The following is a 24,068-nucleotide window of genomic DNA, read 5'->3' as shown; positions in this document are numbered from 1 at the left end:
TTTTGAACGTTATAGATGCTCCTTGAACAATTATACTGCAGTAATTTCAGTCTTGGAAGCACCTCGAATGCTGGAGATGCTGTCTGAGAAATGATCTAGCAGTAATTTCATTCTTTTATAAGGGCTTTTATTGTTCTATATTCTCTCTGAGCAAATATCTGGCAGCCAATTTTTAGTTTTCAAAGTGTTTTAAACTTTAGAGATGTTTTCTGACCAGATTTTGCAGTAAGTTTAGTCATCCGGAAGCTGTCTGAGCAAAGGTTTAGTAATAATTTTAGTTGTCTCGAATTATTTTAAACGTTATAAAGGCTGTCTGAGTAGGGATCTATATTAATTCTAGTGTTCAGGAAGTATTTTAAGCGACATGGATGCCGTCTGAACAAAGATCTAGCTGAAATAATACTCTTTTAAAAATGCGCTCTGAGTAAAGATCTGGTAGTAGTAATTATACCTTTATGGTAATGTTTTAAACTTTATAGATGTAGTTGAGCAAAGGTCTGGTAATAATTTCATTCTTGTTGAAGCATTTTAAACGTGTTAGATGGTGTCTTAGCAAAGATCTGTCAGTGAAATTTGGAATTCTGGAAGATTTTTAAACGTTATAGATGCGGTTTGAACAAATATCTAGACGTACTTTTATTTTTCTGGGAGCGTTCTAAATGTAATAGACTCTATCTCAACAAAGATCTTGCAGTAATTCTAGACTTAAGAAAGTATTTTGAACGTTATAGATGCTCTCTGAGACAGGATCTGTTAGTAAAGTTAATCTTTTGGAAACGTTTTTTTACGTTATAGATAGTCAAAGAAAAGCTCAGGTAGTAATCATAGTATATTGGAAGCATTTTAAACGTTACAGATGCTGTAATAACAGAGATTTTGATATAATTTTAGCCTTTTGGGAGGGTTTTAAAGATTATAAGTGTAGTTTGAGTAAAAATGTGTCACTAATTTTAGTCGTCCAAAGATTTTTAAATCTTACAGATGCTTTCTGAGCAAAGATGGGATAGTAATTTAAGTTTTCTGGAAGAGTTTTAAATATTATAGATGCAGTCTGAGCAAAGATCTGACAGTAATTCCAGATTTCTTGGAGCGTTTTAAACGTTATTGATGCTGTGCGAGCAAAGGAAGGGAATTTATTATAGTCTTCTGGTAAAGTTTTAAACGTTATAGAGTCAATCTGATCAAATTTATGGCAGTAATTTTGTCTCTTGGAAATATTTCAAACGTTATAGATGAAGACTGAGCAAATATATTTCAGCAATTTTAGTTTCTTTGAAGCTCCTTAATTATTAGAGATGATGTGTGATCAATGATCTGAGAGTAATTTTAGTATTGTGGAAGTGCTTTAAGTTTTCTAGATGCTCTGTGAGCAAAGATATGGCAGCAATTATTTTCTTCTTGGAGCACTTAAAACTTCATAAATGAATTCTGAGCCAAGATATGGTAGTAAGTTTAGTCATCTGGAATCTTTTTAAACGTTTTAGATTCTGTTTTAGCGAAGCTTTGGAACAAATTCTATTCTTTTCGGAGCTTTTTAGATGGTAAAGAGGCTGCATGAGTAAAGATCTAGCCGTACTTTTGGTATTCGGTAAGCATTTTAAACGTTATACATGCTCTCTGTGAAAAGATCTGATAGTAGTGTTAATCTTCTGGAAGAATTTTAGAAGCCTTAGATGCTGTCTGAGCAAAGATCTGTCAGTAATTTTATTCTTCTGGAAAAGTTTTAAACGTAATAGACGTGATCTCAACATAGATCTGGCAGTAATTTTAGTCTTCTGAAACGGTTTTAAACCTTATAGAATCTCTCCGAGCAAAGATATGGCTTTATTTCTGAAAGGTTTTCATACATCATATATGATCTCTGAGCAAAGTTCTGGCTGTAAATTAAGTCTACTGAAAGCGTTATAAACGTTATAATGCAGTAAGAGCAAATATCTGGTATCTATTTTAGTGTATTGTAAGCATTTTAAATGTTACAGATACTGCCTGAGAGGAGATCTGGCGGTTACTTTAGTAAATTAGAAAGTTGAAATTTGAACATTTACAATGGTAGTTAGGGAAACTCTTCAACACAATTCACCATGTTTATTATACCCATTTCAGAGAAATAAAAAAGGCTATAAATTGTCTATTCAGATTGCTTGAAGGAGGTTATATTTAGGGGTAATTTCCAAACTAATTTCAGCTTTTCCAACCTCACCTGTATAAACAACAAAAAGAAATATATCAAGATATAATAAAAGAAGGGAAATTATATAAATTCAATTTGAGGAAAGTATATATAAGTAAATCGTAATTTGCATATATAATCTATATAAACCTAATAAGCATTTACCGATAATGTTGGGAGTGCTCGCCAATGTAAGAAAAGGGGAATTTATCTTCGGACTGAGCCACTTCAATTAAACATATGGATAAATTATATCCTGGAAAATGAAATACATTCCGACATCAAAACAATATCCTTAAGCTATAAATATAAGCAATATAATTTTTTATAATATATTCAATATAACTTTCATCCTTCGAAATAAATGTAATATAAAGTCTTAACAATAATATAAATACGAAAGATGAACGTAGGCTGATAACCCAAGACGACCTAGCTTCACCAATTATACCTAAGCAAAAGTACTGTATTATTATTATTATTATTATTATTACTATCCAAGCTACAACCCTAGTTGGAAAAGCAAGATGCTATAAGCCCAGGGGCTCCAACAGGGAAAAATAGCCCAGTGAGGAAAGGAAATAAGGAAATAAATAAATGAAGAGAACAAATTAACAATAAATCATTCTATAATAAGAAACAACGTCAAAACAGACATGTCATATAATAAACTATCAACAACATACAAAACAAATATGTCATAAATAAACTATAAAAAGACTATGTCCACCTGGTCAACAAAAAAGCATTTGCTCCAACTTTGAACTTTTGAAGTTCTACTGATTCAACCACCCGATTAGGAAGATCATTCCACAACTTGGTCACAGCTGGAATAAAACTTCTAGAGTACTGCGTAGTATTGAGCCTCGTGATGGAGAAGGCCTGGCTATTAGAATTAACTGCCTGCCTAGTATTACGAACAGGATAGAATTGTCCAGGGAGATCTGAATGTAAAGGATGGTCAGAGTTGTGAAAAATCTTATGCAACATACATAATGAACTAATTGAACGACGGTGCCAAAGATTAATATCTAGATCAGGAATAAGAAATTTAATAGACCGTAAGTTTCTGTCCAACAAATTAAGATGAGAATCAGCAGCTGAAGACCAGACAGGAGAACAATACTCAAAACAAGGTAGAATGAAAGAATTAAAACACTTCTTCAGAATAGATTGATCACCGAAAATCTTGAAAGACTTTCTCAATAAGCCTATTTTTTGTGAAATTGAAGAAGACACAGACCTTATATGTTTCTCAAAAGTAAATTTACTGTCGAGAATCACACCTAAAATTTTGAAAGAGTCATACATATTTAAAGAAACATTTCAATACTGAGATCCGGATGTTGAGGAACCACCGTCCTTGTACAAATAGAACAAATTAATATGAGGAGCTAATATCGAAATTAGTTTAATAGTACACACACATATATATATATATATATATATATATATATATATATATATATATATGTTTATATATATATATATATATATATATATATATATATATATATATATATATATATATATATTGTATATATACACATATACATATACATATACAGTACATATACACATATACACATATACATATACGCATATATATATACATATATATATATATATATATATATATATATATATATATATATATATATATATAAATATATATACATAATATATATATATATATATATACATATACAGTATATATACATATACACATATACACATACATATACGCATATATATATACATATATATATATATATATATATATATATATATATATATATATATATATATATATATATATATATAATATATATACATAATATATATATATATATATATATAAATATATATAAATATGTTTATATATACATATATATATATATATATATATATCTATATATATAAATATGGTCATATATATATGTATATATATATATATATATATATATATATATATATATATATATATATATATAGATATATATATATATATATATATATATATATATATATATATATATATATATATATATATATATATATATATATATATTCACTGTATATATACACATATACATATACATATACAGTATATATATACATATACACATATACACATATACATATACGCATATACATATACATATATATATACATATATACATATGTAATGATTAGAATAGTAATATTACATGTTTAAAACAAATGACGTAATATGTCATGTTGGTTGGAAGAGCTGACCGTGAGATTTGCTATGGTCAACTCAAATTGTATACAGGATGTAAGATGCTAAGTTGTCATTCTTTCTTAGTGTCAACACATTGTCTCTTCGTGTGAAAGTTTGTGACGTCACCGGATGCAGGTGTCTTCCGATTCCGTCACTTAGCCAAATTAAAGCAAGTGTACGATATTTGGGATATCAGTAATTTGTTCAGTTCATATCAAAACTTCACCAGAATTGGTCATGTGGACCAACACAGCTTCTTCCAGTGATGGAGATGTTTAACTCAGTTGTTATTCACAATAAAACTTAAAAACTAGTAAAATGTGTTCAGTAAACCATTCAAATACATTTGAAAACAACTCATACTCAAATGTGTGCTTAAGACAGTAGCACACCAATAAATGGTGGCAGCGATTAAACTCAAAGACAGCGGTTAAACTCTAAGAATTAGAGAAATATCTTCAAGACTTCAAAATAAATAGCTGTAAAACCAGAGATATATCTTCAAGACTTCAACATAAAAGCTGTGAAACCAGAGAATGATCTTCAAGACTTCAAAATAAAACTATCTACAAGAATCTACAATTTTGACTAAGTCCAACGAAAATGCTAACACCAACATATGTTAGTATACAAATAGAATCTTCAATCAACATCCTAGGAAACCCAAGGACTGGCATTCAACTATTGCAAAACATATCCAGGAAGACCTACATTCTACAAGAAACTAGAACGAGACATCGCTAACAAAACATCAAGAGAGAGAGAGAGAGAGACGACTCGACTTCATATATAAGCTAAGTACAGAGATTTTGTATTCATTTCAGTTTGTGCAGTGAAGTGTAGTTATCACAAGTCGTTAGTCAATTATTACTGGGGTGAGTGAATTCCTAAACTTTGTTATAAGAAACTCCGAATTCTCATTTAGAATTTTTCTTTCTTTGTGCTAATTCCTTTTTCTTTCATAAACTCTTGGGGGGAAATGTATTGGGATTAGTAACATTGTTGGGGGAATTTTATTATACATATGCGTTTACGCAGTGGGCGTCTGTACTCATATAGATATTTTGATAGGATTGAAAGGGGTCAAAGAGATAGAAAAAAAAAGAATACAGCAGTCATGGCTCCTCCTGTCAGCCCTACCCCTGGACCTAGTGGTGTAGGCCAGGCTAATCCTCCTCCAATTGTGACGCTTGTAAATGCCAGGTCAGCAATCCTTCCTTTTCAAGGCCGTGTCAACGGGTTCTTGCCACAAAATGTGGAGTCATGGATTTCATCCGTTGATGCCCATTTAAATGCCAAACAAATCGTAGATCCTTTTGTACAATTACAAGAAGCTAAAAGTTTTATAGATTTTTCTAAGGGGGATGCGAGTGCGTATTTAAGAGGTGTTTCATTTCAGGAAGCAGTTACTTGGGATGATTTCAAAGTTAGGTTACGCGCGATCTATGGGGGTGAGGAAGCTTTGGATGTAGTGTTAACGTTACGAAATACACTTAATCAAGCCACTATGAATCGGCTTAATGTTGTTGAGAGAGCAGCTCTCATAGCTGATAGGCTTAACGAATATCAGGACATTTTAGGTAATTCCACTTGGGTTACTAACGATAATATCTCCGTGAAAGATTTTTTACGATTAATGTATTTAACTTGCATGACACTTATGTTGCCTGAAGCTTTAGTGCGGTGCTTTGATAAGAAGTTAATGCCTGCAAGTACGGAATTGGATGTCTATAAACAGATAAAGAAGCACATGTCCAAGTGTCCAGATCTCGATCCCGTGTTAACTCAAGTTTTTGCTAAGAATGAAACAAAACCACAAACAGTGAACGTAGTTAATAATCCAGTAGCGGGAGTGACGTGTTACAACTGCAAACGTCAAGGTCACATAAGCGCAGACTGTAGAACGAAATTTTGTTCAGTTCACAACACAGGATCACATTCTTATAGTCAATGTTACGCGCGTAAGACACAACAATATCCTAGAAATACACAGTCAATTCCACAGTCAGTTCCATATGGAAATAAAAAGAAAAATCCTCATTTTAACAATAAGAAGAAACAACAAAATGTCAATGCAGTTCAGAGTCCGAAACAAACAAACACTTCTTCAAATATCGCTGAGCCTGGGCCGTCAAACCAGACCTCGCAAAGTCAGCCTAATTTTCAGAATGTGCAGAGCAAAGCAAATACCACATAGTTAACTCTAGAGGGGAAGAGAGTGATGTTGGGTCAAGGTCATTTATGTCAACATCAATAGTATTGAATAATCAATTTAATGTTTTATCAGATAATTGTGAGACAATAGATTTTCCTATGAAACACACGGCCGAATTAAGTAAAACAGTGCATGCTCCCGTAGATTTGCAACGAATTCATACAATAATAAGCCAAAATGAGTTACGGCCAACCTTATATGCTGTAAATTTAGAACACAAATCCTTTACGTTATTTTTTGACTCTGGTAGTCCACGTAATATTATGGATTTGAAGACGCATCATTTGTTGTTTTCGAACTTTCCGATTGAAAAATCAGGAATCAGACTTTCAGGTATAGGAAATAATGAATTAAACGTCATAGGCATAACTCATATTCAGTTCAGAGTCGGTAATCGCACGTTTGCCGATACATTTGTTGTTGTGAAAAACATTAATATGTATCCAGCTGTAATTATAGGATACCCATCTATGGGAAATCAAAACATTATCTTAGCTCCTGCAAAGCACGGCGTGTATATCAAAGGGAAATTCTATAAGTCTTCTAATACTTTAAAGTCAGTTTTGGATAAAAAGGAGACGACAAATGTAACCGTAACGTACGTTGAAGAACCAATAACTTGTCTCACTAATAAAGAAATAATATACGCGACCCAGCAGAATTCTCGTTCACCCGTAATATCATCTTGCACGCAATATATCGAACCAAACATACCTTCGAATTTAATAGTGCAAATAAAGAAAACACTACCGGGATCTGAAATATTAATCCTTTCCGATACTTTGAAAACTAACGGATTGTCTGTCACACAAGCTATTTATACAGTAGGCTCACATCAGCAATGTAATATCGAAGTCTGTAATCATTTAAATAACACTTTAGTAATTCACAAAAATCAACATATCTTGGATGTAGAAGTTTATAAACATCGTATTCTTACCGTTGCTGAAATCAATCACTCTCAATCAGTTGCGGATGAATCCCTTTTACGATCTATTAAAAATAAAATCAGTAAGGACATTCAAGACGAAGAAATTCAGCAGAAAATTTTTGAACTTTTAAATAAATATACAGATGTCTTTTCCACTACGGATGGATCCTTAGGAAAAACAGATGTGATCGAGCATCAAATAAGGTTAAAAGACAAACAGAAAATTATATATGTACCCTCGTACAGACTCCCTATGAAATTCCAGAATGAAATAAATGATGAAGTAGGTAAAATGTTAGAGGAAGGAGTCATTAGAAAATCAAATAGCCCTTATAATTTTCCTTTAATAGTTGTACCGAAAAAAGATCGAACATGGCGTATCTGCGTCGACTTTCGTCGTCTAAACGAGGAAACGATCCCTGATCGATTCCCAGTGCCATGTACTGACGATATTTTGTCTTTGTTAGGTCAGAATAAATATTTTACCAGTTTGGACTTACTTAAAGGCTTTCACCAGATATCATTAGAAGAAGATAGTATCCCATACACAGCCTTCAGCACAGCCAGGGGACATTATGAATTTTTACGGATGCCTTTTGGTTTACGTTGTGCTCCTATAACATTTACAAGAATGATTAACATAGTGTTTGGAGACTTGTTAGGGGATATATTGCATGCCTATATGGATGATCTTGTAATCTTTTCCAACACCTTAGAAGAACATCTACGTAAGTTAGAACTAGTACTACAGAGATTAAGACAACATAACTTAAAGGTAAAGATTAGTAAGTGTGAATTTTTCAAAACAGAATTGATATATTTGGGTTTCATGGTGTCAAGCCAAGGTCTTAAAGTAGTCCATGATAAGGTGTCGGCTATACGTAATTTTCCCATACCTACTAATGTCAAGGGAATACAGCAATTTCTGGGTTGTAGTGGATATTACAGGCGTTTTATACGCAACTATTCAATAATAGCCGCTCCTTTAACTGATCTTACGAAGAAGGGCGTAGATTTCATATGGTCTGAGCAACATCAACAGGCGTTTAATACTTTGAAAGATGAACTGTGTAGTTCTCCTATCTTAAAATTTCCTGACTTCGGTAAGGAATTCTTCATTGCAACAGACGCCTCAGACTTAGGAGTAGGAGGGGTATTGCTTCAGCAATATGATAAACAGTTTTTCCCGATAGCTTTCTATTCTCGAAAATTGAGAACTTCCGAAAGTAAGTATGCAGTAATAGACAAGGAAGGACTAGCTATTGTTAATTCGCTAGTGCATTTTAAGTTCATAATTTACGGTTATCCCGTTAAGGTTCTTACTGACCATAAACCACTAACAGAGTTCTTTAAAGGCTTCAATCACAGCCCTAAACGAACTCGGTGGCATTTAATCATTCAAGATTTTGGCGCAAGAATCGGGTATTTACCTGGGAAAGCAAATATCATTGCGGATGCATTATCACGCAACCCCGTGTCATCTTGTACGGAGTCTTTAGCTGAATTAATAGATATATCAACATCCATGCCTATTGTAAAAACAATATCTGAACAAGAAGATTTAGGCTGGAGTGCTGAATTGTTACAGACTGAGCAAAGAAAAGATCAGAAAATAGAAACAATTATAAATGCTTTGAAAGGCAATCATAAAGAAAAAGAATATATAAAGTATAAGCAGCAGAATTATGTAATCAAAGATAATATTCTGTGTAGGACTGTGACAAGGAAAACCCGCAATACACCACATGTAACTAACGACAAGGTAGTAGTACCAAACTCACTTGTTTCCACTGTCCTGAATTGGTTGCATTCAAATCCATTACATGGACACCCTGGGTTCTCATTAATGTCACAGAAAGCCAAATCATTGTTTTATTGGCATACAATGCTTACAGATATAAAAAGACACATAGCTAATTGTCGCACATGTCAGGAAAACAAAGGGCATACGAAAACACCTGTTAGCTTAGGAGCTTATCCTGTTCCCAATCAACCCTTTGAAAGAATACATTTAGATTTGTTAACAGGATTTTACGAGTCAGACAGAGGAAATAAGCACCTCTTAGTGATTATAGATGCTTTAACTCGATATACAGAACTAATAGCGCTTAAAACTAAAACTGCGATTGAATGCGCTAGGAAGTTTTACGAGTGTTACATTTGTAAACATGGAATTCCACACATGATAATCTCAGACTCGGGTGGTGAATTTAATAATCACTTTCTTATCTCATTGTGTGAATTCCTCAACATAAAGAAGGTTAATACCATGATATATCACCCAGAGTCGAATGGGCTAGTGGAAAGAGCAAATAGGAAGATATTAAATATATTAAGGGTAACACTAGGGGGATCAGACCCCAACTGGGATATTGCAATACCGGCGGCACTGAGTACTCTGAATCATTCATATCATATATCAATTAAAATGTCACCGCATGAAGCATTGTATGGTACCCCAGTTAGAACACCTTTCCATGTATTAACGCCTACAACTAATCTATCAAATCCTTTAAAAGAATGTATAAATGCAAGTATAAGTCGATATGATATCCTTCGAAAGAATTTAGAAGAATCACAAATCATAATGAAAAGGAATCATGATAAAATAGCGAAACCAACTAAAACATATACCGTGGGTGATAACATCTATATTCAAATCAATGTCAGAAAAGGGCTCAACTATAAACTAACACCTAAGTTTGAAGGCCCATTTAACATTTTGGAAACATTAACGGCCAATAGGTTTAGAATTCAAAACGTAGCCCAACCCACGGATGAGAGAATAGTACCATTGTCTCACATAAGAAATTAAAAAGAAGTGAGGAAAAATTTTAATTTTTGTAACTAAAAAGTTTTCTTTTTAATACAGGAGTAATTACATATATTTTTTCTCGTTACAGGTTTCCAAGATGAATTTTTTGTTGTTGGGAGTGATATTGTTCGCTCAGACATTTTTTTCGTATGGGATGAGTTCTAAGACTAAGAATATATATTTTAAATATGGCAATATAGTTGAAAGACAAGAAGACATTTTTATTACATCAACCAACGTAATTGTCGAAGTGCATATGCAAGCAATTTTTCTTCAAGAGAATGATGTCACTAGCTTAAGAACCGCCATTTCAAGGTTTTCTGCATCATTGGATGAGTTGCATAGGAGACATTTTCATTTGACTACTAAGAGTTTGCTTGGATCAACATTAAAAGTTGCAGAGATGCTATCTGATGACTTGAAAAATAAGACTGGAGAGACAGGATCTTTGGCTTATGACCTTTTGATGTGGACTGTAGGACACGAACAAAAAGAAAGACGGAATCCGTTCATTTATGCTGCATTAAGCATCTTTGGGTCTGTTGCAAGTTTAGGTTTAGGACTTTCCAATCGTCTTAAAATTAGTAATCAAAATAAGAAAATTGAGTTCTTGACTCATAAAGATGAATTGATTATGTCAGAACTAAGGGATCAGTTAGCTTCAATCAATAAAATTATGGATTTGTTAAATGAACATTCAGATAATATCGTTCAAATTATGGAAGTACAGGATTTGTTAGCAACATTAACGTATTATGATTCAAAGATAGATCACATACATAACAGAATTGCACATTTCATTGAGAAATCCAAGGATTATGTAGAAGCTATCACGTTAGCAACTAAAGGTGTATTGTCGCCCCATTTGTTGCCTATACGTTACTTAAAATTAGTTCTGGAGAACACTAGGGATAAACTAGGCTATGTTCCTTTGTTAGACGAACATAGGTTAGAATTTTATTACAGCCTAATTACAGTAAACGTAGATAATAACAAGATTAGGATTACAATTCCCTTTGATTCTTCTGATGCCTGGCAATCATACAGGATATCACCATTTCCGACTTTCATGACGAATCACTCAAATCCAGTAATATCCAGTTTGACAGGACACGTATTGATTTCCCCAGACAAGGAAACATATACGGTCATTAAAGACTTGAATCAATTAACTCACTGTTCAGACGCAATGGATAGAAAAATATGTACAGCTGACTCATTTGAATTCCGTAAAAATTTGATGGATTCATGCGAGTTAGGTATAGTGCTAGACGGTGCTCTCTCCCATACAAGTGAAAATTGTCTGGATAAGCTTTATCCCTTTGACAATAAAGAATTCAATTGCAGACTAAATAATGGCTCGTGGATACGATACGACAAGGACGGCTTCAATGTATCATGCCCTGACGGATCCACATCCTTCAACCACATCTTCGTCGCAGCAGATGGCTGTATCGGGACTTCCCCGAATTCCATGGTGACTGGCCTACGGACAATCATCAGAGAACGTGCTTACTTCGCGAACTTCACGTGGACCTCTACAACGCCCGCACTTCCTCTCCCCTATAAAGGAAGTGTGGCGAAACGCTTAATGAAACTTACCGAAAAGGACCACCTGTCGCCGACTTACAAAGAGATTCTTCACCCAATATTACTAGCAGGTTTATTTGTAACGGCGTTAATTTTTATCGCCGTGAACATCCTTGTTTGGCGTAGGTTACGGCACAGCAAGCAGCTACAAAGGAACGAGTTGAATAGCCCTGACAATACCCCTTACCTGATCCAGTTCAAAGCTGTATGAGTGGCCACCTCATTCGCTAAGGGAGTAATTTGTCAGGATGATGTTTGTATGAAAAGCTGATTAGTACGCTAGTAATATGTAATTAAAGAAATTCTCTACATTTGCATTGTTAAAAATACATTTAAAATAACATTTAAAAAATAAATAAAATAAAAAAGGATATAAATCATTTTTTTTCTCTCGGCATCTAATAAAAATATATAAGCCGGAATGTTAAAAAAGAAAAGAGAAAAAAAAAAAAAGAAAAAAATATATAAGATATATAACAGAATCTATGGGCATCTAATAAAATGTATCAGCCCTATATATAAATATATATATATATATATGTACGAAACCGTGGTACGTGTACGTACCAGGAATTCGTATTTGTGCACTAAAAATTGAGTATCTTGTTTCTGACAAAGGTAACAATTATTCTTTATCAAGTTACCGAATCATTTGTAAGTCAGAATTTGTTTTGTTTTTTGGTACCATGTAATCATTTGCTAGCAATGTACCATATATGTGATCTTGGTTTTATCATGCATTTTTCTTTTTGCTTTGGTAATATCTTTTTTGTATGCATTATTGTTATTAATTTTGATGTGCCTATTTGGACATTCGTCCTCAGTTGGATATAGCTAGTTTTGAACAAAGAATGATACGTATGTCCAGTCACACCTAATAACCATGTTTCGGCTTGTTGTTAAATTTTTGTAAAAAAATTGAGATAGCTGGCCGAGCTTATGTAATGATTAGAATAGTAATATTACATGTTTAAAACAAATGACGTAATATGTCATGTTGGTTGGAAGAGCTGACCGTGAGATTTGCTATGGTCAACTCAAATTGTATACAGGATGTAAGATGCTAAGTTGTCATTCTTTCTTAGTGTCAACACATTGTCTCTTCGTGTGAAAGTTTGTGACGTCACCGGATGCAGGTGTCTTCCGATTCCGTCACTTAGCCAAATTAAAGCAAGTGTACGATATTTGGGATATCAGTAATTTGTTCAGTTCATATCAAAACTTCACCAGAATTGGTCATGTGGACCAACACAGCTTCCTCCAGTGATGGAGATGTTTAACTCAGTTGTTATTCACAATAAAACTTAAAAACTACTAAAATGTGTTCAGTAAACCATTCAAATACATTTGAAAACAACTCATACTCAAATGTGTGCTTAAGACAGTAGCACACCAATACATATGTATATATATATATATATATATATATATATATATATATATATATATATATATATATATATATATATATATATATATATATATATATACATAATATATATATATATATATATATATATATATATATATATATATATATATATATATATATATATATATATATATATATATATATATATATATATATATATATATATATATATATATATATATATATATATATATATATATATATATATATATATATATATATATATATATATATATATATATATATATATATATATATATATATATATATATATATATATATATATATATATATATATATATATATATATATATATATATATATATATATATATATATATATATATATATATATATATATATATATATATATATATATATATATATATATATATATATATATATATATATATATATATATATATATATATATATATATATATATATATATATATATATATATATATATATATATATATATATATATATATATATATATATATATATATATATATATATATATATATATATATATATATATATATATATATATATATATATATATATATATATATATATACATATATATATACATATATATATATATATATATATATATATATATATATATATATATATATATATATATACATATATATATATATATATATATATATATATATATATATATATATATATATATATATATATATATATATATATATATATATATATATATATATATATATATATATATATATATATATATATATATATATATATATATATATATATATATATACATATATATATATATATATATATATATATATATATATATATATATATATATATATATATATATATATATATATATATATATATATATATATATATATATATATATATATATATATACATATATATATATATATATATATATATATATATATATATATATATATATATATATATATATATATATATATATATATATATATATATATATATATATATATATATATATATATATATATATATATATATATATATATATATATATATATATATATATATATATATATATATATATATATATATATATATATATATATATAATATATATATATATATATATATATATATATATATATATATACATATATATATATATATATATAATATATATATATATATATATATATATACATATATATATATATAATATATATACATATATATATATATATATATATATATATATATATATATATATATATATATATATATATATATATATATATAATATATATATATATATATATATATATATATATATATATATATATATATATATATACATATATATATATATACATATATATATATATATATATATATATATATATATATATATATATATATATATATATATATATGAGAGGAAGGAATTTATTTTTATATTGGTGCTTTGAAGGCTTAAGGCAACGGATAAAGATTACCATTAGACATTAAGAAACCCTTAACAATGCTTGGTTCTCAACTTTATCCATGTAAGTTATGAGACGAGTCGAATGCCCTCGAAGTTCAAAGTCCCATGCCGAAGGAAGCTCAGAGTCAAAATTAAGGGAAGTTAGTTCATGTTTAATTTCGTAAATGTGGAAACACTTGTATCTCGTGACCCAAACATGGTTCGATAAAATAGCAGCACAGCATAAATTCAATGAGATAAAAATCTTTTAGCACAAATCTAGCAGCTAAAATCCTCGTGTCCAAATACTGCCAGTGACGCTATTGACGGTATGGTTTGCTAGGCAAGACTGACGTGGGTATATCCATGAACCTCCCAAGTAAAGAGAAAATGGCGTGATTAGAAGGCTTGTTAGCTAATTACTAAGCTCGTAATAAGCAAGCAGGACTTAGATGGTACCAAGCATACAAATTTATTTAACTAGTTATTTTAATAGTTTAAGATAAAAGTCCTCCTTACTTCAATAAATACATATATACATATATTAATAAACAAATGTAAGAAATTTTTATTTCACTTTAGTCCACGGAAGAGGATGAAGATTTTTAAAAGGTAAAAAATCTTCATAGCTGTAAATAGACATATGAAATTAGAGCAACATTTTTCTTGTTCTTTCCTCACATATCGTAGCAGCTTTTCTTTTAGGCCGCGAGGAAATTTTCTTTCTAACAGCACCAGAAACATTCTTAGTATCAGTATTACAAACTATATCATCAGTAGTATTACTCACAAGGGAAGGAATTATTTGACTTACATGTAACTTACTAATCTTTTTAGTTTTCCCTTTCAGTACAGTTATTTGGGTTACCTCTCCCAAATCATTACTTACAACTTCGCGAACTAATCCTAGGGGATTATTACTCCTCTTAGTATGTTCCTCCTTCACAAGAACTACATCTCCTGGCTTTATCAATGGATGAGAAACCGGACGATACTTGTCCTTTCGGCCAATAGCTTGATATAATAAATTACCTAAAAATTCCTTATGATAAATATTATTAAGATTTTCTTTAACCTTGCACAACCCCTGGTAACTTCTGTCTATGTCTCTGGAAACAACATCAAAATCTGGATCCAGAGGAATGCTTTGCAATTCAGGAATCAAATTTAAGGAAGACAGCTCATATCCTCTGATCAAATGTTCAGGGGTAATTGGTTTAGGAAGAGAATCTTTATTATCATTTCTAACAACTTCCTTAAAAGCTATGGGACATCTATTAGCAAGATGGATCACATTACATACTGAAAATTCAAAATCCGAAAAGATAAAAGGTTATTCTTTATTGCTCCAAAAATTAGCCTTTTTACCATTTCAACACACACCTCAACCTTAGATCCCAACTGACTAGCACCTTTGTAATATTGTTGAAAGGAAAGATGGGCAACATTATTTTCTTCAAAATAAAGCAGAGTTTCTGGATCCCTGATAAATGAGGTAATAATATTAGCTCCGGCTACAAGCTATCCCTGATCATTAATGCACAACTGAGGGATCCCATACTCCAAGCAATGCATCTGAAAAGCTCTTAAAAATTCACTTGCATTTAAACTTTTAACTATCTTCATATTAATTGCTCTAGACCACATACAAGTCAAACATAATAACCATACTTTATGTGTCCCACCACTAACTTTAACTGAAAATGGATCAAGATAATCTATAAATATATTGGCAAAAGGTACATTAGGTGGATTACAACGGAAATCTCTATAGGAATTCTGATTAAGTTTAATGCTACGACTATTGCACCGACGACAATGAATACACTGCTTCAAAGCTTTCTTAACAGTAGAAAAATGTTTGGGTATGAAATAATTTCTTCTTAATTCGGTCAATACGGCATAACTACCAGAATGAAGTAATTTATCATGAGCATTCATTATAATAAGTCTTGTGAGATTACTTTCATTAGGCAGTAGAATGGAAAGCTTGTATCTTTGTTTAAATTCCACTTCTTAAACTTACTTCTTACTCTAAGCAAACCTTGCTCATCAAAAAATATGTTAAACTTTGTCACAATAAAAGGAATGTCTTCAATAGGCACAGAAACTTGGCTGAAATATTAAAAAACTTCAGGAAAATATTTCTTCTGTTCACAAGATATCAATAAATTAATGGCTTCAGCAAAGTAGGGAGTACTAGAATCATTATTATTACACCTCAACCGTGCTCTAACTTTCCATTTCTGGACACACATCAAAACTCTCCGATATACTAGCACTAATCTCCTAAAACTGGAAAACTTGTTAATATCAATGAGAGGCTCCGCACTGGTCAAAAGCACAGAAAGACCATGAGAACAATTGCTCTCTTCACCAATTTCAAATGCTGGTATTGTGACTAATAGCTCTGGAATATTGGCTTCATTCAAACTTGGTCCTGAAAAATAATTTGAATTCATAAGCTGATTATACGACACACATCTTGTCACCAAATCTGCAGGATTTGCCTTACCAGAAACAAATTTAAAAGTAACAGGAAACATTTCACACTTTCTCTGAATATTATGAATCCTGTTGCGAACGAATGTTGTGTGTTTATTCATTTTATCTAGTTTAGATGAAGATGCATTTAGCCAATGTAAAGCACAAATGGAATCTGTATATAAAGTCATATTCACAATATGTAGAGGCTTCATGCAATGTGACCCAGACAAGTCATTGAAATTTTCCATAGCATATTCTACTCCTAAACTTATTGCATTTAACTCAAGGGCTGGCATCGACTTGCCATCTAGCTGTTTATTAACTAGTCTATTCTTGGCATGAATGAAGCTAAACTTATTAATTTTATTATGAAGCAGATAAAGGACACATCCATATATATATCACGACTGGCATCAGTAAGCACTACAACACTATATTTACCATTACGAGGACCAACAAATCTAGAAATACGTAAAGGTGCTGCTCTGTTACACTGCTTTGAAATATCTCACCATTCCTTCTGCAACTCCTGAGATAGTATTTGTCCCATCCAAGTTCCTTTCGACACTGTAATTTATGCATCAATAATCTACACCTATTAAATAATGGTATATTAAATCCAAAGATATCGAACTGGGAAGCAATAGTTTGCAATATGGACCTTTTAGTCTTAGTTTCAGCATTTAGATTAAGGGGCTTTGTGAATATTTCATCTAAGTACCTATCCCATGTTAGACCGAACAGTTTATTTATTTCAGGAGTAACTACTTTATTCTCTACATAATTTCATCCTGTAAATCCCTATCATTAGTGACAATCTATTGAATCTTGAAATTGTATGGCTCAAAAATACATGGAATCTGTTTATAAGCCCAATATAAACTCTCTGAATCATTGAAAGTTACAGCTCCATTATCCATATATATATATATATATATATATATATATATATATATATATATATATATATATATATATATATATATATATATATACATATATATATATATATATATATATATATATATATATATATATATATATATATATATTCAATGCTTTAATTAAGACAACATTGACTGGTCAGATGCTTGTGCAACTAATATGTAATACAGAGATATCATAAGTAAAAATGAGCTGCATCTTAATCCAAACGGAAGCCTAACATTCTTAAATGCAACAAAGGAAAAATCTCCCTTACTAACATTCTTGTACCAGTAAAACAGTAATCTAGCTTTGTCCGCTTCACTTAAAGCAAGCATATTAAACGCCTTCTGCAAATCAAAAACTAACAAATTCTTATCAAACCGTAAATTAAGGAAAAATGGTGATAATTTCTGATTCAAAATAGATCCTGAAAACATACACTAGTTATGTGATAAAGATGTGTTTTTAGAAGATTCCTTGAGATTAGACAAAAACACTACCCTACATTTAGTTTGACTCTCTGTCTGGCTTGAAAATAGGCATGTGAGGCCAGAAAGAGAAGTAGGGATATTCAGCCTTGTAAACCTCAAAATCATATATTGGCTCAATGATACCCAACTTCATCTGCTCTTTAAACATTTGATCAACTAATTGTAAATGACCTATATTCTTCCTGAGCTTCTTAAGGTTTGACTTAAGTATGAGCTTAGATAACAACTCATTTTTAGAAAATAAATGAGACACTTTGGTATTCCATGACAAAGGAACTTCTATCCTTCCTTCAAATCTTCTACTAATCTGTTTTAAAGTAAATTCAGTTAACTTTTCGTCAAGGTCTGTATTAGTTTCACAATAACTGGATTGATCATAATCCAAGAAATACTTGCACTCAGATTCGAGAATTTGATCAGTGGCACGCTGCAATTGTCTCTCCAAATTATTACCGTTATCATTAAGGACTGAAAAAGTTTTTTATTAGTAGTAAACCCTGATAAGTAATTCTCTTCCAAAATAGCAACACTATTGCTAAGAAAAAATGAATTGCTATAAACATGGAAATTAGAACAATTAGCTTCCTTACTTACTGATAAACAAGCTCCCAATCGCCCATATGTACCTCTCAAATTGGCAAGCAAAGATTCAATATTACCAGTGAGCATTATTCCTACCTTAAATTCATGTACACAGAGGGACTCATATTAAGAATCATTATATCTTTTCCCGTTAAGCAACTGAAAGAATCTGTGCCCAGCAAAAGATGCATATCATAAATTTTCCTCAAATTACTATTCAACAACTTATCAGCAAGAACTAACACTTTACTGTGCACAACTTCAACAAGTTCATCAAGAAAGGGTAACTTCAAATTAATGCTTATCTCCGGAACCACAATTGCCAAAATATGCTCCACTGAATTTCCAATCCTAAGAGGCATCTTAATAGCTTTAGTACAGTACTTTTTACTCTCATTAAATCCCTTGACAGTGAGCTCAATTTTTGAGTAAACAATCTTAAACTTGTGTGAATTTGTTAATCTAGCAGACACAAATGTACTCTGAGAATCGCTGTCCTTCAAACCACTATAGACACTATCATTGCCCTCAAGAGCAAAAGTAAATGTGGGCAATATGGAATTCGTCGAGTACTGTTGTGTTACAGCAACTCCACTGCTAGCCTCTTGTTTGGCATTAGAATTATGTTGATTAGTCCGAGATGATCCACCCCATGCAGATTCTGATACACAAAGGTAACTCATGAGAGAACCATTACAATTTATGCAACGCTTTGTAAACCTAAACCTACACTCGCCAGCGACATGGTTTAACATTCCACATTTCACACAACCTCTGAAAGACTCAATTATGTGAACTTTTTTTGCAGGAGTATTAATATTATTATTATTATTATTACTAGCCAAGCTACAACCCTAGTTGGAAAAGCAAGACACTACAAGCCCAAGGACTCCAACAGAGAAAAATAACCCAGTGGGTGTAGAAATAGTTGATTGGAGTATGGTAATTGCATTCATAGGAAATAGTCGAATTAACTAGTTAGGTCGTTCTTATTTTCTGTTTTGTTTTGGTGTTCGGTCATAGACGGAAAGTAAACTGAATGATTGCCATTTGTTGATATTAAATGTAAATTTTCAACTTTCCCCTTTTTGTATTCTAATTGAATTAATTAATTAAATGTTAAATATATTCCTTATAAGGAAACAGTTTTGATTTCCCGTTTTTATTTTTCAACGATTGTTCGAGAGTATCCGAACAAAGGAAAGCAAACGGGAGTTGTTATCAGACTAGAAGAGTCAGTTGAGCTCAAGTCGTTACACGATCACTGTCAGCCACATCCCTGGAACGTGTGTGCCTTCCTTTAAGGAGTGAAAAATATAGTTTGAACCAGAATGAAGATTATAGCAGCACTATTCGAGTACAGGTAAGTAGAAAAATAAAGACTTAGCCTTTATTTCATGTGAGTTAGATAATTCTAAATTTTTCGAAGTAAATTTTCATTTATTTATACCCATAAGACTTCAGTTTGCTTTTCGTCCTGTTGGCTGTCTTCGGCCATGACTCTGGTCATTGGACATCACTGGGTAAGGAGGTTGTTAGAACTACGCCTGAAAGAATGTGACGGGTTTTGTTACATTCATAAGGGGGGCGCAACCTTTGAAAGCATCAAAATTGAAGTGGAGCGATATTTTGCTTGTCCTGAGAGGTCTAGGGCTACTCGAATTTTTGTGTTCTTGGGTAGCAACGATCTGGACGCGATCCCTAGTACTGCGGAGGTATGGCAGGTAGAGCGCAGTTGTGAGGCCTTTGCGGAATTGTTAAAGAAATTGTATCCTGATGCGAAATTAATTTTTGCGCAATTAGAGGATACGTTTTATTTCAAGCACTTAGTAAGTTTTGACGCCTTGCGGCAGGACTTTAAAGCAAAGTCAAATAAATTCAACAAGTGGTTGAATAAATGAAAAGGAAAGCATAGTCTGTTCATTATGAAAGGGGTTAGTGGATTCTCTGACCCACACCTTTATGCCAGGGATGGAGTTCATCTCAATTATGATGGAAATCCGAAGTTGGCGCAGAGAATGGCTGATTTTTAGTTTAAGTAAAGGCCTAAATGTAAAATAAGTTTAGCTGTTCTAGTGTCAGGTATGTACCTTTTTGTCCTCTCTAGGCTCAATTGGTTTTTGTAATGTCAGGATTTTTTGTACACCTGTACTGCTGTTATTCCTTATAAGGAAAGGAGCATTATCGGTCTTATTTTATACTGTATTAATCTAAGCTTAGGTTAAGTTAGTAGCCTTTTCATTTATATAACCTGTTGATTAGCCTAGTTTTGCTATTAGCATAATATGCTGTATTTTCATTAGTAAGTAACTGATGATAACTTGCTTTGCATTGACTTGATTAAGTTAATTTTTAATTTTGCCTTGGGTAATTTAGTATTAGTTAGAAGCATTGTTCAAGATGGATGGTGCTGAAATGAAAAAGTTAATTAAAAAGAGAGCCTATGTTAAGGGTCTAATAACTTTTGATGTTAGGAAGATTGACTCTTTAAAGGACGATCAAATTAATGGTCATTTGTTGCAAGAATTCCCTCACAAAATTTATGCTAATTTAGTAATAGTTGAGAATTTTGATGCAAGCATTTGTGAAATTGCTGCTGAAGATGAACTATATAGTATTATGCAAGCAGCAAGAGATTATCATTATGAAATATAGAAAACTCTGTGTGAGTTTAGAGTAAAATTTGATCATTTGTTTGGAGGTAAGAATACTCCTCAAAACAGTTCTAGTAAAATTGTAAAATTGCCTCTCCCTACTGTTCAAATTCAGAAGTTTGAAAACAATGCAGCTAATCCATTTGCTTATTTTAACTATAAGAAGGCTTTTAATAATGCTTTGGCTGGTATGCCTAACCTAACTGATGCTCAAAAGTTTATTTATTTAAAGGGTTATTTGTTAGGTGAAGCATTAAGTGTAGTAGAAAACATTACAGTAGATGATGAGGGTTTTGATTTGGCTTTAAAGCGATTAAACAATTAGATCTTAATTTTCTGGATCAAGACAACATAATTGATCAAGTAATAGGTGAAGTTTTGAACACTTCTGAAGTAAAATCCCTTAGTGAAGTAGAATCTTTAGTTAGATTTTTGAATAATTAATTCATTGACTTGAAGGGACTTGGTATAGATCTGATTGAAGTTGATTCGGCTGCTCTATTGCTAACTAATAAAATTGTAAATAAGAAACTTCCTAGAAATTTTTTGATAGAACTTTGTAGAACTACGGGATCTTCCTATCCTAATTTTAACCAGTTGTTAGATAATTATCAGAGTATTATTGCTCGCCTTAGTTTAGGTCATAATTAAAATTCTGGTGCAAATCCTAAAGTTAAGTAAGAAGATAAAAAAGTTAAATATGAAGGTAAAGACCGTAATTTCCAACAATCAAAGTTTAATAATAGATCTACTGCTAGTAATGACTCTAATAAAGTTCAATTTACCAGTAAACCTTTATCTTCTGGTAGATGTAAATTTGGAAAGAAATTGGTCATAATTTTTTTAGATGTACTAGGTTTGATACTTTGCAATCTAGGAAGAATAGAGCTGAAGAACTAACTTTATGCATTAAATGCTTGAGTGATAGGCATGGGGCCTGGGAATGTCCTGGAAATAAATCATTGTTACCTTATAAATGTTTTTCTTGCAATAAATCTGAACATCATGGATCAAAATGCTCTCATGCTCGTAAGGATCTTGGTAAAGAATTATTAACTTGTCAATCAGTGTCTGAAATATTTGTTCCCTTTATTATCCTCAAAGTTTGTAGGGGTAGGAAATCTTTTAAATGTTGTTTTCTATTAGACACAGGAGCCCAGTTTAGTGTTATTAATAAACAAATTGTTGATAGCAGATTAGGAGATTATGTGGTGCTCCTTTATCTAGGTTAGTTTCTTCTTTTGGGTTGCCAGCTAGAGTTAGTGAAGGATTTCATTTGGTTGCTGATTTAACAATACCTTGCGGAAAAAAAGACTAGTTGTCTTTTTTTTTTTTTTGGGGGGGGGGGGGGGCATTGGAAAATTTTAATCTTTCCATACAAATTTCTATGTTGCCTTCTGTAGTTAAAGATATGGAATCTGCTGGTTATTCTGTATGTAATAATTACCCAGGGAGGAATTCTGAAATTGTAAATATATTAGGTATCCTAGGGAATGATATCCTTCAGTAATTTAATCAGTTAGATTTAGACTTTGTAGAGTTGTTTAATATTAAGGTTAGAGTAATTAAGTTGGCCAATGGGGTTATTCCATTTGGTACAGTAGTCCATTTTCGTTCATCCTTCACAAAGGAAGCTTTTTTTTTATCAAAGAATTGATTCCTATGAACCTTGTAAACCAGTAAGAGAGGTAGAGTCTTGTCCTAAAATTGATAGTAATAAAATCTTGAAAAATAGACCAAGAGGTAATGGTAAAGCTAAATCTGTCAGGTTTATTCCTAATAAGGAAATTAAATATGTACCTGAATGTAACAGAGAATCTAGAGTCTTTTATAATTCGTGCCTTCGTTTGGAGATTAAACAGAATTCTAAGCCAGATAAGAATAGGCTTCTGGAATTTGTTCCTCCTAAGCAACTTGGAAAACAGAAGCTATTAGTAAATTTTGCAGTTAATCCAGTAGGCTATAAGTTCGATCCATTGAATGATATCTTTCCTGAATCTTGTGTAGAGTATGGACTCGACAATTTCTACAACTTAGAATCGATTGGGATCAAAGATGA

Source organism: Palaemon carinicauda, chromosome 34, assembly GCF_036898095.1.
Source record: "Palaemon carinicauda isolate YSFRI2023 chromosome 34, ASM3689809v2, whole genome shotgun sequence".
Taxonomy (NCBI): domain Eukaryota; kingdom Metazoa; phylum Arthropoda; class Malacostraca; order Decapoda; family Palaemonidae; genus Palaemon; species Palaemon carinicauda.
This window is presented reverse-complemented; position numbering follows the sequence as displayed.